The sequence below is a fragment of the Cololabis saira genome, chromosome 14, assembly GCF_033807715.1.
Source record: "Cololabis saira isolate AMF1-May2022 chromosome 14, fColSai1.1, whole genome shotgun sequence".
NCBI classification, from domain to species: domain Eukaryota; kingdom Metazoa; phylum Chordata; class Actinopteri; order Beloniformes; family Belonidae; genus Cololabis; species Cololabis saira.
The window spans coordinates 19,709,773-19,723,485 of record NC_084600.1 but is presented as its reverse complement, the minus strand read 5'-3'; the positions used below and the strand labels follow the sequence as shown (position 1 = coordinate 19,723,485).

The following is a 13,713-nucleotide window of genomic DNA, read 5'->3' as shown; positions in this document are numbered from 1 at the left end:
GTCGAAATGTCGAGAAGAAAGTCGAAATGTTGAGAATGAGATTAATGTCGAAATGTCAAGAAAAAAGTCAAAATGTTGAGATTAATGTCGAAATGTCAAGAAAAAAGTCGAAATGTTGAGATTAATGTCGAAATGTCAAGAAAAAAGTCGAATGTCGAAGAAAAAAGTTGAAATTTTGAGAATAATGTTGAAGTACAATTTCAAGAAAAAATTCAAAATGTATTCCAACTTTATTCACGAAATTCCGACTTTATTCACGAAATTTCGACTTCATACACAAAATTTCGACTTTATATTTGAAATTGTATTTCAACATTAATCTCGACATTTCGACTTTTTTCTCGAAGTGCACAATAAAAAAATAATCTTCCCCTCACAAATATTTTTTTCTCCTGCATGGCCCTAATACTCTTCCGTAGTTATTTTATTCAATTGGCTTGTTTATTTATTTTCTAGACATCCTCCACCTCATCCTCCTCCTCGCTCATCAATCCGCGTGTGCTGCGTGCCTGAAGGCGATTTATGGTTCCGCGTTACACCAACGCAGAGTTTACGCCGTAGGCTTCGCCGTAACCCTACGGCGTAGTCTCTGCGTCGATTTAACGCAGAACCATAATTCAGGCTTCTGAGCCGCGGGTCCCGTGCGCTCCGCCATTGGTCCGGGATGATGTCATCCACAGTGTCCTCACACACACACACACACACACACACACACACACACACACACACACACACACACACACACACACACACACACACACACACACACACACACACGCACGCACGCACACACACACACACACACACACACACACACACACACACACACACACACACACACACACACACACATGCGCACGCAGCGCTGCTCAGAGCGGCACACGCTCGGACGTGACGCCAGCTGAGCTGGAGAAGCGCTCCTCATGACATTCATCATTTCCGACAGAGCTGCGCGTAAAGCAGTCCCACTCCATCCCAACTCCAACCATTTTGAATTTACCGACGTTTTTTAATTTACATTTTTTTCATTTTTATTTGTTGGTTGATGGGGTTTTTTTTCTTCATAAAAGGCTACATGTATCCACCGAGCGGGCAGTGAGGTGTTACACATCTGGATCACAACAACTGCGTCGGCCACTCCAGCCATGAGGGTTTGTCGGGTCTGCACTTGAACGATGCGCGCACCTCGGGACTGCCACTCTTGATGTAAGTGGTTGTTATTATCAGTGTTTTGCTCGTTTTGCCCCCCATGGACCCCAGCAGCAGCAGGACGGCCGTAGCGCAGAGGCGCGCACGGCGCACGGACGGTGATAGACAAAAACATAAAAAACAACAAACAAAATCCTGCTGCAGCTCTCCCAGCTCGGCTTGTTTTCAATTTGCATTCAGTGTGATGACACATAGAAGGAAACAAAGCAAGGCGTTTGAGGGATGTCAGCATCATTCGTTTAGAGGAATAACTGCAGCCATGTGAAAGGTGCCAAGTGTACACTAGTATATATCTAATGGACTCTAATGTTACAAATCCATATTTGATCCGAGGGAGGAGGTGAAGGCACAGGCCTGCTGCTGGCCCTGCGCCTGGCGCGCACATCAGCTTTATTTCTCACCATGATAAACCTTCAAAGACTGCAAAGATGCGATTTAATGCACATGGTAGTTGGTTAGTGCGCCACCCAGCGACGGGATCCGACGCATTTCCAATCTCTGACCGTCACAACAGCTTTATAAACAACCATCCAGAAGAGGACTGTCACCATTTGTTACTGTTTTCCTGTTTGTTTGGGTTTTTTTCCCCTTGTGGCAGTGCTTATGAGACAACAAAGAGCTGATGGTAGGCAGCACGTGAGATGGTTGTAACAGCAACAGCCAGTGGTTTGAATGCCAGCTGCACAAAAATCAATGTAATTAACTAACGAGAGCTATTTGGATGGCTCTTTCAGAGATCACACATGTGTTTTATGTGCTGAAGCTCTTTAGTTTTGTCCAAAAAGTAGAAGCTGGGGACAGTAGAGGTTGGACTGCTCTGGCTGGATGACTGCAGTGTCCAATGATGTGGGGACAGACCCAATTCAGGCATAAATTTCCTGCAGGCAGTATTGCAGACATTAATAGGAGTCTTTAATGTGACTGTGTCACTTGTATTGATCAGCTCTACGTAGAGTCATTGTTCAACTGTCCTGCTCGCAGTTTAAACCTTCTTACACATCATAGGGTCGAATGAATGCTTATGTAAAAGCACAGGCAGCCTTTCCGGTGACGTTGCAGTGATTCACTTCAACAAAGCTGAGGCTGACTATGTCAGTAGATGTTGTGGATGATATGAGATCTAACGTTTTACATGACTGCAGAACAGAAACATTAAAAAGTCAATCCAAGTGATGAACAACGGGGCTGATAACGTCCTGTAAAAGATATTTACGATATAAAGGGAACATACTGCATCATGATAGGTGCGTGTTCCCAGCGTAAACCACCTTTATGGCAACACAAAGTCTTATGGGGCTATCGTGTTACCCTGCCAAGTGCTTTCAGGGATCATCTGAAGTTCCACATCACTATCAGAATCGATCCCAATTTAGTATGTACACCCGTGTACTCTGAACCTGATGGAACACGCTGCATTGTCTGCAAAAAATACTCACTAGAAATTATATTTGTGCAAATCTAAACCTGTCCATGTCTTAAATTTAACTTTTAGGGATCACTATTTAGTGACAGATATCAAGTTGAGATTGTTTAGTCAATTAGATCATTGAAAATTTAACAGGAATGATAATGGAAATGATTATGATTGTTTTTCTGAAACCGCTGAGATGTCACGCTGTGATTTGCCTCCACGTCGGGCAGAATGGTACATGTAGAAAAAGGCTCTGAGGGATGTTAATATATTGTCGCTCAAGATTAGTGTCACCGGATCAGTATCAGATCAAATGTGAAACAGGGTCACAGTCTCCCCGTCTTTTACTGAGTTTTGGTGCTGGGTAACAGCTGGAAGAGTGTTTTTGAAGTCAGAGTGAAGCTGACCTTTAACCAGTTTGGGAGGTGACAGTCTTGTTGACCTTTCACGGCAAAATTAATCACTTCATCCTTGAGTACAAGTGAAAGTTTGTGCCAAAAAAGAAAGTCCCTCAAGGCTTTCAGGAGACATTTCACCCATGTTCAACGTGTAGAAGGACAACTCGCAAACACAGGCCTCGGGGTCTCGGGCCACGACTGTCTCTGGGGTCGAGGCGTACCGACACCGTAAATAGATTTTCTGGCCCTGTTGCAAGGAGGACCTGAAATTCTGGAGGCAGCCTTCAAGTCGAACAGGCAGGTAGACTGAGTTTGAATGACTTGTTTATTTCCTGTGCTGCTCAGGATTTGCCAAATAACAGGGAGATACCGACATTTCGGGAATTAACTAATTTGTTGTCCACGCCAGACTTGATAAGAGGATAAATGCTCTTTTCTCTGAGTATCTAATAATCCTGGCTGACAAAGCTCCTGCTAGCCCAGGTTAGCATTGTCACTGGAAGGAGATTGATATATATACATACTTACATAGAGTAAATTACAAAATAAACTTCCAAACAACTCCAAAATGCACTTATTTACATGTTGTGACCTCTGCATTTACTTTATGTAAATAAATTCAAGGAGGAAAGTGCTTCTACCTGGACGCAGTCACCGCAGCACCCCAAACTGGTTGTAACTGTCTGTAAACTATGAGCTGGCTAGCTGATAGGCTGCACTGGCTTCTTAAACTCACTGATGGTGCGTTATCTGGCAACAGTGTTGCTACAGCTGGAAATCTCTGGGCCAAGATCGTGATGTTTCACCAAAATATAGCTCTCCTTGTGCATCTGTTTATAAAAATGTTGCATCTCATTTTATGTAGGTATTTACACACAAGGTAAATGTACGAGTCACAACTTAGTGCCAACTTTTGGAATTGAAGCCAGTGTGGAAGTAAGAGAGGTTGCAGTTCCTCGACTGACCACCGGGGGAGGACTCCAAAAGCGAGTCAATCTTTACTGACCCCCATGTTAAAATTACTGTTTTTTTATCACACCAGGTAAAATTACAACATATAAAGCAAAAGATCTATGAATAATTAGTGGTGTACATTTTTGATTGGCAACTGGTACAGCCAATGGCTAGCTTTTATCAATTTCCCTACTTAGAACTTTGTATTGACTTGTATTTGGATTCCCACTGCAAATGTTTGCCGGCAGCTCAGCAGCTCTATGGATCAGCTTAAGGAGCCAGGAGCCTCGGCGGGTCATTTCAGAACCCTTCCAGTGTAAGTTTACTGGGATCTGCAGTCACTAACACCGTAAAACCTGTCTTACCTCACTGGGTGAAACCCTGCCAAACGAGCGCCGGCCCCAGTGCAGCCCTGCTGGTCCTTGTTTCACCTCTGCTCTCATCAGCACTCGTTTCAGAGGTTCTATCGATAGGGACACTTGAAAAGAGGATGTCTGGACAGATTTGATCAAAATGACTGAAAACTAATATTAAGGATCATAGGTTAACATGAGCTAAGTCAGCCAAGCTGAAACAGTTAACTGTAACTGAAATACGGTAGGCGTGTTCCTGCCGGCTACCAGGCCTGCTCATTTTCAACATGACACAGTGCAGTAGAAGGAAAAAGAGGCTTCAAAAGCACCCTGCAGGAAACCTATAGGTGTCCAGTTGTTCTTATACAGTCCATGGTCACAATATGTAAATCAGAAGAGTTGTTCAGATGTTTATTTTATCACGTAGGCAAGGTATAGCGATCAGACTGGGTTATTGGATGTTATTGGAGAGGAGAGTAAACCTCCTGATCAAACTCTGGGGTTGATGACAAAATGTTGGTGTATCTCTTTAAAATTTGTATCATGGATGGATGAAAACCTATTTCTCATTTTGAAATGAAAATATGAGATTTAGCAGAGCAACTTTAACTAGATGTATTATGTCATTTTGTCCATTATCTGAAAAAGTTTAAAAAGGGGGGACTGGCTGGCCCAGGGGTCGGCAACCCGCGGCTCTAGAGCCGCATGCGGCTCTTTAGCGCCGCCCTAGAGGCTCCTGGAGCTTTTTCAAAAAATGTTGACCTTTTTTTTCTTTTTTTTCTTCTTTTTTTTCTTTTTTTTCCTCTGTTTTCTTTTTTTTCTCTTTATTTTCTTTTTTCTTCTTTTTTTCTTCCTTTTTCCTTTCCTTTTTAATCTCAACATTTCAACTTTTTTCTCGAAATTTTGACTTTTTTCTCAACATTTCGACTTTTCTCACGAAATTTTGACTATTTCCTCAACTTTTTTCTCAACATTTCACCTTTTTTCTCGAAATTTCGACTTTTTTCTCAACATTTCGTCTTTTTTCTCGAAATTTTCTTGAAAAAAATCTTTCCCCAGTTATAACTAATATAGAAATATGCAACGTGTTGCCTTCATTCTAAGGCTTAAGGCCAAGACTTTTCATTTTTTGCGGCTCCAGACATATTAGTTTTTTGTGTTTTTGGTCCAATATGGCTCTTTCAACATTTTGGGTTGCCGACCCCTGGGCTGGCCCTATCTGAAAATATATAACAAATTCCTCATAGGGTTTATTTGTACAGCACCTCACAAATGTAACATGAACATTCTTGAATGGAAAAAGACTGGTACAAATATGCTGACAACAAACACAGAGATGAAGTTTTACATTGGGCAGACAAGACTGAACTTTCCCTGAAAATACCTCAGCCACCCCCACCATTAATAATCATCAAGCCATTAAGTTCCTGTAAATGTTGATGCTGCAGGCCCGAATGACGCAGGGGGGGAATTGTTCGAGGGCCGCGGGGGGTGCAGTGTTGTGGTTTTCCGGAGGACTCGTTCTTTCTTGGAGGTTTTCTTCGAGGATAAAGAGGGTTCCAGAGGGGAAACAGAAACAGGCTGTTGTTGCCACACTGCAACTAACAGCCTGTTTCTGGGGAATTTTCTTTTTTGTTTGTTTGTTTGCTTTTGGCTCAAGTTAAGCAGCTTCCTGTCAAAAAGAATAGTGTCAGATAATAATTTTGGGGTTATTTTTCTGAAGGGAAAGGCCTGCAGGAGATCAAATGCTTTGGTTACTCGCTTCTTTCCAAAGGTTTGCATCATCACATCACATTTGTGCAGCTTCTGCCTCACATATCTGTCATTTTTATTTTATTTTTTTTCTTGTAATCCACCATGTTAGAAAATTGATGTTTTTAAATAGTGCTTGCCATCTCAAAACAAGGACATTTGGTTCCCTTTTCATTACAGCCAGCCAAGATATATGAGTGCATCTAAGAGGATAATTTAAATGAGCTAAGAGCAGAATACTTTTCTCTTTATATCTTCACCCGACAAAGATCTCAAATCCCAAGCAGCCACAGAGCTTCTCTCAGTGCTGCTTTTGTCAGTTTCTATTCTTAGTTTTCTATTTTGGGATACCATTTCTTTTACTTTCTGAAGAAAGAGCGCACAGATATAACTCCTGATCCATTATTTTAACACTCCAGGGAGCTGTTAAATTGTCCTGGTTTATATAATGTGCAGTAACAAAAGTCATCAAGCCGAGAAAGATTTAGCCTCGAACCCCTCAGCATAGACTTGAGATAGTTGATGTCACTGTTACGTGATTTAACAATAGTCAGAAATACTACTCTGAAGCTAAAGCACAAACACTCTCATTTCCACTCATGCTAAATAAACTGGAAATACAAATACATTTGCTGTGGACATGATGCTCGCTGTCCTGTCACAAGGTTGCCTCTCTGTTAAATCAGTTTGACTGATGAGTGCAGGAGAAAAATAAATAATAGTGAGTGTTTGTTATTGTGCCGCTTCCTGATTGGCCAGTTTTGTACCCTGGTTTCCATCAATGTCTGTCCGCTGACTGTGGAGATTAAGTGATGTAATTATCCTGACTTCTCCTTACTAACCTGTCATGGTGTGAGCTCTGATGAGACAGGTTGCAGCGAAAGGCAAATTTATACCAAAGGTGAAGACAGATGAGCAGTAAACAAACCATATCAGCTAATCAGAATAAACCTAAACAGCAGGGTGCACCAGTTCAGACATTAAGCAGCCTTAGTAACCTTTAACAATAGTTATCCTTGTGTGTCATTATTGCTCATTGTTGACAAAACATCTGAATCACCAGAATGGTCACGTTCACAGAGTTGCATATCATTGAATTAGTCCCAAACCCATTTTGCATCATTAAAGTCATGACATAAGGCTGATTAGAGTTTGAGTGATAATGATCTGAAACATTTAATGCAATTTTTAATGATAAAAATTGGCATGCTCTAAATGCTCTTAAGAAGGTACTGGACACATTAATGTACAGTTGATAGAAGTCCTATTTAACCACATTACAGTAAAACACTGATTACATCAAAACCACTGGAAACTGAATGGTTTAAAGAGAAAAATAAGAAATTATTAAATTATCCTGAGGTGTTTTTTGTCTGCTTTGACAAGCATATAAGTGCACTGGGGATTTTAAGTTGTCAGTGTCATTCATATCATATTTACAATTTGCAGGAGGAGCTTCGCTCTGCTCCATCTCCCTCGTCTATGACCCACTCTGCCGCACTCACAATTAACATTTGTACCCGCAGGGATGTGACATCAGTATCAAGGTTCACGGCGATGCTTTGCTGACGGTCGGCTTTTCTCACGAGTAAACCCGAGCCTCATTTGCGTATTCAGATGCTTACACACAAAGCGTTGATGTCCACCCAAATGTATTTCCACTGTCAGGAAAAACAACGGAGAAGTAGTTTGTGGCCAGATAATGCACATCCAGGGTTTAGGACCTGACGGGCCTGATCATTCCTGCCACTGGGGTGGGTTGTAAATCAGCCTATTCTCTGATATCAACCTCTGTGCAGGTAAGAAACATTAATGAGGCTGACATTTTTCTTTTGAACAACTAAGCGCCTCTTTTAATCCCAACATACAGTAAATTATCCAATTCTCCTTCATGTTTTAGAAATAAATTAGTCAAATGCCTAAAATTACTAGCAGCATTCAAATAGAAAGGGAGCTACTGTGTTGTTAATGCTGAAGTTGCGGTTTAATTTGTTTGTAATTAGGAGATGCACAGTGTTATATTATATAAGAGCCTTAATTTGCACAAACAACATTACAACATACTAATAAACAAGTTAATTAATGGTTCTATGATTTATTTGATCCCAGTAGAGATTATTTACATTTTTATTGCACAATTCAGATTTCACGAGAGCAGGTCTGACCTGAACGTGCTGATTTTGATAGATTTCATCCTCCCGTCTGAGAACGTGTATGAGACGTAGACATGAACCGAATTATCAGAGAGACAGTAGGGGCTGCAGGCGGTGAGGTCTTCAAGCTTTTTTGGTCTTTTGAACTTTTTGTTTTTTTTGTTTTTTTTGTTCACTGCTGGATTTTGTTGAGTTTGTTGTCCCAAATGTTTTGGTTGTTGTTCCTCCACAACAGCCACAACTGTTGGCCTACATGTCGTTTAAAATGGCATTCTGTGCTGAGTGAAATAACGTCTCCATCAAAAACACCCAAAACATCCTTACAAGGTGGTTTAGTGCCATTTAAAGGAAATTATAATCACTGAGCAGAATTTGGACATAAAACGCAGAAAAAAACATTTACTAACGTGTTTTTGAAGTAAACACCTCTTAATTTATAAATTCAATATATCTTACCCACAAACTTGCAAGAAACCCCTTTTGGATAACATTTTTCATGAACTGTGCACCTACTCCTGGAGAGTATTTGTGAACATCCCTACCACCTTTTTTGCTGTGTCCAGTGTCGTCTTTTTGTTTCTCAGTGTGAGTTTTTAGAATGTCATCAAAAAGAAAAGTCTGCTTTATTTCATTTACAGCAGCTCAGTCTGAGGGGAGGCTGATGGTCCTCTGCTCTGACTGAAGGCACCTGCTCAGTGGCCTCTGGAAACTGGTGACTCAGTCTCAGATGACGGATTTACCTGTCATCCACAAGGTTCAGAACCCTTCATTTTCTGTGATGAAAGAAAAGGTTATTTTCTTCTTTGCAGCAGAGGAATAGCATTTCTGACTCGAATAATTTGACACATCAGCAAGTTGAGCATCTCTGCGTCGCTGCCTGGGTTTTTCTTTGCATGCGTCCAACGCTGCTGTGTGGGCGTTGGGTTGTCGGGCGCTTTTTGATGAAGTATAGCTGCGTTAACGCAGGAGCGGGGAGCTTGCCATCTATCTTGCGCAGCCAGACAACCATCTGTTCCCCAAAACACCCCCTCAACAGCTTAATGCCCCAAAACCCAGCCTGCACTACCTCTGCATCTGGAGAAGGACTGTGCACCAAACGGCCTCAATGAGCCTGCGACTGTTTACTGGGGAGTGAACGACCATCACTCTACTCCATGCAATCCCCTACCGTGAATGTGCTCTCATATCATGCATGTCAGGTGCTGTTTCTCTCTTTTATAGACTCACTTTAATTATGCATTATATTGCAGGGGTTGTTCAGGTGTTTGGATGCATTAAATCTTCTGGAAAAACACTGCATGTGTGCCGCCCTCCTCCCTCTGGCCATAAAGCTGTTATCTTTTTCCTCTGCTGGTGGGGTGTGGGCCCGTTGAGGACGGCATGATCTCCCCTGCAGGCTCATACGGCTTTCACTAACTGGAACTGAGCGCCCCGCCTCTTTTTTTTTCTTTTCTCTTTTTTTTTTAAATGTCTTTTCATCTTTGTGGGTTTATATTTCAAATCATTACACTTTAATGTGCTCCAGTTGAGAAGCAGTTAACCTGATTTCCTTAGTAGAGCATACTTAAGCCTTTTTTACTTTAAATATTCAAGGCTAATCATCCGCACACATTTGCATTTGCTTTCCCGCTCCGTGATCCATCCTGTGACTCTCAGCAGCTCGCTGTGTCAAAACTGGGCTCTCAACTAAGATCTCTGTGGCTTTTAAAGGTACTCACGACTTCTTCCTCATCTGCAGCCAGCTTCATATGTGTCAAGTGATTAACCTGGTTGGTTTTTGTAGTAGTAAGCTGTATGTTATGAATCATTATGATGAAGTTAGGTTACTGTGTCAAATGTAAATAGAAATTAAAAGATTTGCAGATCTCGTGAATTCTTTTATTCAAAAGATAACACTAAAGAATATCAAATCTTGAAGGTGAGACAGTTTGGCGTCCACCCAACTCCACAGCTGGAAGTTTAGGAGAGGAATCTTTTCTCATTTTTGTCTAATAGAGACTCCAGCTGCTCAGCAGTCCTGAGGCTTCATTGTCATAGCTTTCACTTAATGATGCTCCAAATGTTTTGAGCTGGTGAAAGGTTTGGACTGCAGGCAGGGCAGTTCAGCGCCTCGACCCTCCTACTGCGAAGCCACGCTGTGTTGATGGATTCAGTATGTGGTTTAGCATCGCCTTACTAAAAGATGCAAGGCCTTCTTATGAAAAGTTGCTGCCATGTTTCTTCTCCTTTTTAGTCAGTTTTCATCCTCTTCATATTTAAACACGCTTTGGTCCGAGAAGACAGCTGCGTTTCCAGATCGTGCTCTAACCTGCACCTGTTGAACCTCAGATTCACCAGGAACACCATCACGCCTGCTCTTAATGCAGGGCTGTCTGAGGGTGCAACACTCATATGCACCAAAAATTGCTTTTCAAACTCATCTCTTGTGCACAGAGATGTTTCTGGATGATTTCGATGTACTCTATTAAAAAAAGTCTACGAGTTTATGAGATTTGTAAATTATTTCATTCTGTTTTTACACATTTCTCTAAACTTTTTTTAGAATTGGGTGTTTACAAAAGGAGGACCTATCCATTACAGATTGTTCGACAACCCAAAGTCCTTAACATATTTATTTGGGCCTATATTGAATTTGTAGTTTTGTTGTCGGCTCTCGCTTTTCTGTTTCTTCTTTTTTTTTTGGGGCTGCCACCACAGAGGCAATCTGATATCTGCCAGCCTAAACTGATAAGAAGTGTAATTCAATGAAAACACTCCAATTACAAACTGGAAATAACAAATTGGTTATGTGATCATGTAAGCAACAGGCTCCGAACTCGTTTCCAAAATAAGTCTTTACACTTTGTAAACGGTAGCCTGCCGTTTGGCTAACATTTCAGAGTGAAGCAGAACGAGGAGGTTGGCAACACACACAATAAGGCACTCGGTATGGTGGCAGATTAGCTATTTGCAGAATTTAATCAGGTTCTTCTAATGTGTTATATTAATTATCAGCCACCAACAGGAGTGATTCCACATTTACAGTCAATTAAGCAGTATTTCATGAGCCCACTTATCAACAGCTGCCGTACACTTTCACAGTCGTTGGTTGCCTTGAGCCCCAGAGAGCTAATACTTACTGTTTGTATCTCGCTATTACCACTTTTACGTTGCTTTGAAGCAAAATCACTACTGACAGGGCCAGAAGCATATGAGGCACTCAATTCCTAAGTGAATGTGTTGATTCAGTAGTGCAAGACTTTATAAGTGTTATTACAAAAACATGTAAAGTGAGTGAGTATTTCTGCAGAAAACAAATCAGGATACATTCTGACTGCACTGAGTACAAGTCAGATCGTTGCAACATTCATTGTTATGTGTCATAATAGACTTTCCAGTTTGTGGAAATATTTAAATAAAAACACTGACGTACCTTGTACTCATATCAATGTAACCAGAGACCTCAACAGATGCAAGCTGTGTCTGAATTCACCCCCTTCTCACGATAGTGTAGCAAGGTCACCGTTTTATAGTACTGTCCAAGTGTGTAGTGAGAATTGTTATGCCCTACAGTACCCGTTTCCTATCTACCCTCGACAATGAGTACTGCAAGCAGCGTTTTAGTTTTTAGCCTAGTGTCCTTATCTTTTAGTATTAGAGTTTTTATTTTTTTAATTGTTTTTATTGCTTGCTTTGAGCCAGTGGAAACGAAATTTCGTTCCACTTGTACTTGGTATGACAATAAAGTGAACCTTGAATTCAATTAAATTTTATTTATATAGCGTCTAATACAACAAAAGTTGTCTCTAGGCGCTTTCCAGAGACCCAGAACATGACCTCCGAGCAATTATTACATAAACAATGGCAGGTAAAAACTCCCCTTGTGGGAGAAAAGCCTTAAGCCAAACAGTGGCAAGGAAAAACTCCCCTTTAGGAGGGAAGAATCTTGAACCTTGAACCTTGAACCTTGAACCTTATAGTGCACCGGATGTATCCCACAATGCATCGTGAAAAGTGGAGTACAACCAAGGTGCAACATTTGGTCTCTCGAGTTGTTTTCACTGCAGAAGTAAGAAAAAGGTCCTCAACCAACCGCTGGGGCTGCTTCTGAAAGTGAGTCAATCACCATTGACTCCATGTTAAAGTGTCCAACTTTGCAGCAGAAATGTAGTAATCAACAGATTTATATCTAATAACATTAAGTATTATAATCAGCTACTTACCATGTAGCACTGCCTTGACTGGACCTCTGAGCTATAAATAAGACCCAACGGAGCAAGATAATTTTTGTTTTAAACATAATATGGCTTGTTGTGTTGTTAACTGTACTAAGAGGCCAAAGCTAGCAGCTTTGGGTTAGCCTGGAAATATTCAGGGGCAACTAAAGCAGCCTAAAGCAGTTATCTTCACGTCCAGTTGAAGGCTGCTAGCCAGGGCTAACCAGAGGACCAACTGGACTGTCGCTCACCAGCTTCTACCTTGTGCAGCAGCAAGCAAATTTCACCTCAAGTAATTTCAGGACTCTTACAAGTGGACTAATCGGAGCGGCAGGCAGCAGCCTACGCCTGTAGGCCTGCCTTACCTGCAGGTGAACTCGCTTAGCCCCATTAGAGACAGGCCCTGCAAAGATGGGTCCAATGGAGCTTTTCCTTCCAGCTTTGGCAGCATCTATTTGCTTGTTTTGGAAATGACATTTGATAATGAGGATGTTTGAACAGATTTGAACAGAAAGAATGATAAAGTGAGTCCCCCACTATGATAAACATTAAGGGTAAATATGATAAAAAGAGAAGTTGTTTGGGTATTACAGCCCACGGGGCCTCAGAGGGCAAACATCTCTTTTTCTGATGTTTCCTGAAATTACAATTTTGTCTTCTCCATTTAATAATTACAGATGAACGATTATTGGCACATGCACAAGACAGTGAAGTACATAAATAAGCATTTAAAGCTTGTAAATCGAAGCAGCTTTGAGATTAGAATATGCGTTTGCAGCTAAATGGTAATTGATCTTAACATTTGTTGCAATCAACCTACGGCAAAATAAATTATTTTAAACCACTGACAAGACTCAAAAAAAGTATTCCAATTAGCAATATTGTAGATTTTTTCCACAACAAACAAATCCCCAGTGCAGTGCGTCACCGGACATCTCCTGTGGTTGCCACCACTCAGTGTTTCCCTGCTTAAATACCTGGACTGACTTGTGTCGACCTTAAAGGGAAAGTTCCGTTTTTTACAACCTGGACCTTATTTCTGGTATTTATTATGGTCATATACTCACCCAGGCAAGTTTGGTGTTATTTGGAGTCCTTCGGAAGATATTTGGAGTTTTTTGCGAGCCGCTTCTCCACATAATGGTAGCGCATGGGGGCACAGCGGGACACAGACGATGCAGCGTCTAAATAACACATGATTGCCGCGAAACTCGTTCATTTCTTTTATGAATCACTAGATCTGCTTCCAGGACCTGTTGTCTACATCCGGGGCTGTGTGTGTAACAA

General features: G+C 41.3%; 1 protein-coding gene across 1 annotated transcript in view; it reads left to right on the top strand.

Moving 5' to 3' along the window:
* The first annotated feature begins 886 nt into the window (after positions 1-886).
* Positions 887-13,713, top strand: part of si:dkey-175m17.7 (uncharacterized) — a 38,810-nt gene continuing 25,983 nt past the window's right edge. Inside the window, exon 1 of the mRNA XM_061739232.1 lies at positions 887-1,206. The gene's annotated coding sequence lies outside the window, so the exon portion shown is untranslated. The remainder of the gene's footprint in view (positions 1,207-13,713) is intronic.